General features: G+C 34.8%; 1 protein-coding gene across 3 annotated transcripts in view; it reads right to left on the reverse strand.

Moving 5' to 3' along the window:
* LOC117177650 (myelin expression factor 2) overlaps nt 1-4,074 on the reverse strand; it is a 68,629-nt gene that overhangs the window by 32,775 nt on the left and 31,780 nt on the right. Inside the window, exons 8-9 of one of the 3 annotated variants that reach the window (XR_004467731.1) lie at nt 2,707-2,761; nt 2,424-2,623 (exon numbers count right to left, since the gene is read on the reverse strand). The exons of 1 other annotated variant lie outside the window; for it this stretch is intronic. The gene's annotated coding sequence lies outside the window, so the exon portion shown is untranslated. Of the gene's footprint in view, nt 1-2,423; nt 2,624-2,706; nt 2,762-4,074 lie in introns of those variants that run through there. One more of the 3 variants, XR_004467732.1, reaches the window with a different exon arrangement.

The raw sequence follows: 4,074 nt of genomic DNA on the forward strand, positions 1-4,074 counted from the left end.
CCCCCCCCCCCTGCTTTCTGTCACTTGTTTTCCAACAAAAATATGTCTAAAAATATCACGATTTTTACAAAAAAGAAAACTAACACATCCTTCGGGCTGATTGAAAATAAATACAGAGCCTATCAATTATAGTTTGCAGTTTGAATCGCTTTAATATCTGTATTAGAACTGAAGATAATATAGTTGCACATTTTTGTTCTTTTAAGCAACAATTTTTATTATTTTTTAAATTTCTCAACTGCAACTCGTTCACAACAGTTTTCCTCATAATCATGAATTTTTTTAAATTTTTTCCATCGCCCCTTGTATAAGAAATAATGCTCTAAACTTGACTGTTCTTAAATGTACCCAAAAATTTTTGACTGAGTTGTTAAGCTTCAAAGGCAGATGCCTATAGTTTTCTCGCCGATAGTAAATCCTTTTACAGGAAACTCCATCACTCACGTCCAAAACTCATTTGACTTTATTAAAAAGATACAACAGATTCACATTCAACCACAAGACATCATAGTGAGTTTCGACAAAGTATCTCTTTTTACGAAAGTACCAATCTCGGGTACAATTAATATTATTAAATCTTTCACAAACTTCCCTTCCGAGCTTGTACCTTTGATAGAACAATGTCTCAATAATACTTACTTATCGTTCAATAACCAATTCTACGAACAAACCTCAGGGGCAGCAATGGGATCACCAATCTCACCTGTAATAGCCAATGTCTTTATGGAACATCTAGAAACTAAAATCTTTAACCAAACCAAACTTAAGCCAGAATTCTGGTTCCGTTACGTTGATGACACATTTGTCATCTGGCGACATGGACGAGATGAACTAAATAAGTTTTTCGATTTCATCAATCAATTACATCCTAATACCCAGTTCACCATGGAAATAGAACAAAACGAAAAATCGCCTTTCTTGGACGTATTAGTTTACGAAAAATCTGATGACACATTAGGACATGAAGTTTACAGAAATCCCACGCATACAAACAAATACTTACATGCCTCCTCCCACCATCATCCATCTCAAAAATAATCGGTCATCAACTCCCTTGTATACAGAGCTGTCTCCATAACAGACAAAGATAACTTACAAAAGGAATTACAAAACGTTAAACAAATCCTAATACAGAACGAATACACAAACAAACAAATTGATAAAGCAATAAGAAAAAAACACTCAAAAAAGCAAGTCAACACAATCTACGAGTGAAAGAGAGACAAAAATGACCACCACTCTACCCTACATCGAAGATGTCACAGAACAAATAGGAAGAATTCTCAACAAACACAACATCCAAACCATATTTAAACCACCTGCGAAAATAGGACAACTACTAAATAACTCTAAAGATAAAAAGGCACCCTTCAGTGATCCAGGAGTATATAAAATCCCTTGTTCTTGTGGCAAAGTCTATATTGGAGAAACCGGTGGAGCGGTGAGCCAACGTATGAAGGAACATGAAAGTCAAGTCAGGCTAAAACATTTCACGTAATCAGCAGTAGCTGAACATCATATCGAAACAGGACCTAACATTTTATTTGATGAAACAACAGTCATTGCAAAAACACACAACAAATTTCCAAGAAAACATAGAGAAGCAATCGAAATGTTAAAACACCCTATTAACATCAATATGGACAATGAATATAATACCAATCCGATTTGGCTTTCCGTTCTCCCGGATTAAAAAAAAAAAAAGACTTGATTGGCCAATCAAGTTCGACCAGTCCCCACAGTGGGGCGCTCTGGCTAATCACAGGCGTCGTAGAAAGTATACCTAAGAACATCATGACCTGATACCTCAGTTTCAGGTCAGCCCTGAAGATGTGAACTGCAATGTTCGAAACGTCGACAAACAATTCGTAGTTTTTTTACACTCGAAATATCTCTTTTTATCATTATTGTTCAAAGTTCTAATGTTTCGTCTTTATGAGATTTTCTGTGATTGAAAATTATTCAATTTATCGACATCGCCTATTTCAAAGCTATTTTCGGTTTCCTTAATATTTAAATGAATGTTTGAAGTCACGTGAGTTCTCAGTTTGAGTGTGTGATGATAGCTTTATCGCTTGAGAAAACCAGTGTGCGAGCAGCAGTGAATCGCGACAGAACGTTATCCGATCTTTTCGGATCCGTAAAGTGATTAACTCAATTAAGACATTAAATCTTACATCTTACAAAAATGTCTATATAAACGAGTGAGTAATCTGTATGATTCTCAAAAATGATCTTAGTCTGCCAAGTATTCTATAATTGAAATAAAACTTGAACTATTCATTATTTCTAACAATTCTTCTCTGGCTATTCCTGATCTGGCAAAATTAATATTTATAAACATAAACATTAAGCAAATGGTTTTTCAAGACGGATGGAAGATCGTGAAAAAACATTCAAAAGTGTAAAATTAATACAGAAAATACCAAAGTGAGAAATTTAATTAAGTTAAAGCACAGGAACTAGGTAGAAAATATGACGGCTTGAGGTCACATAGCAAGAACATATGCTGGTGACAACATCTTCGCATGTACTGTAAGGCAGTCGTCCTTCTCTAAACAGTCTGTACTGTACTCTTTCATGCTGTCATTCTTCACTGGATTGGTCTTTCATTATTCTTTACCTGAAAGAAGAAATAACAAGTTTGCCAGCTGATATTTTGACGATTGTCAACACATTTAATTTTAGACTTAATCGATTTCTAACCTTCTCCAGTGGTAAGATGACAACTTTAATTTACTCATGATGAAAGAGGCTCGTTCTGACAAACAAAATAATAATAATAATTCAGACCGTAGTATTTCAGTGATGATTTATTGACATTTTATTAATAATTATGCTCTCGGCACACTCAAATTTTCTCGCCCCGTCAGAGTACTTTAAAACAAAAGTAAATCAGTTCTTTAATTTGAAAATTAAGACTTTTCAATGTTAGCTGAATTATCAGCAACTTTCAATTTAAATTGCTCCTTTTGTTAAAATGGATCCATTATTCTCTGAGTTATCGGATATTTCTCAGGCTATTCTATGCACTGAAATCAATTTTAAGAAAATTGGAAAAGCCAATCTAACAGTGGCTACAGTAAAATCAACCGAAGTTTTCAGGAGACTACAAGGATTCGGAGAATTTTCGCGATTTATTTAATGCTTTAATAATTCAAAACGATTCCTTGTCAAATGTCTCAAGATTACACATTTGAAATTGTCGTTAAAGGGCAAAGCTGAAGGTTTTTTAAGACATGTTTCGATAACTTATGCTAACTTTATCTCCGCTTAGGAGTCGCTAAAGACTAGATTTGACAACAAGAGAGCTTTAATCTCAACTCATTTACAAGACTATCATCTTCCTAATGTGTCGAATAATATTCTGGAAGACTTAAAAAACTTACGCGATAAAACAAATGAGTCATTGGCGGCTCTCAAAAATCTTAACAATTAACAACATTGGAGTCATTTACTTGTTTTTATAACGGTTAAAAAGTTTGACATTGATAATCTCAAGGAATAGGAGATGCATATTGGTTCTAGCACTGATTATTCTACTATCAACAACTTGACTCATTTTTGGAGACTCGCATACGTATTTTGGAGGCTATTAAAGCTTCAAAACCTGGTGCAAGTTCTCAAGAAAAGAGTAGGGCTTCAAAACAATCGGGAGTTAGGAGCCACAATGCAACTTCTAGCTCAAAGTATCTCTTTTGTAAGGATAATCACTCTTTATTACAATGCAACCAATTCAAAGCTCTGTCTGTGGATGAGCGTAGGGAAGTTGCTACAAATAATAATTGTTGTTATAATTGTCTCACGCCTGAACATCGACCTCATAATTGTGTTAGTGAATTAGAATGTTACAGGTGCGGTAGGAGACATAATTCCCTGTTGCATTCCGATGATTATAATTCAGATCCCACCTTACACCCAACTAACTCAACTTACTTCTCAATTGACAGTTTCAGGTTCTCTCGCGTCGCAATCAAATGTGGGTCCGGATGCAATAAGGGCACATAAAATTTTTTCGTGCGAAAACGAAGTCCCCTGGAGGCTTTAGAAAAAATTTTCGAATTTTAATTTTCA

This window comes from Belonocnema kinseyi, chromosome 8, assembly GCF_010883055.1.
Source record: "Belonocnema kinseyi isolate 2016_QV_RU_SX_M_011 chromosome 8, B_treatae_v1, whole genome shotgun sequence".
Taxonomy (NCBI): domain Eukaryota; kingdom Metazoa; phylum Arthropoda; class Insecta; order Hymenoptera; family Cynipidae; genus Belonocnema; species Belonocnema kinseyi.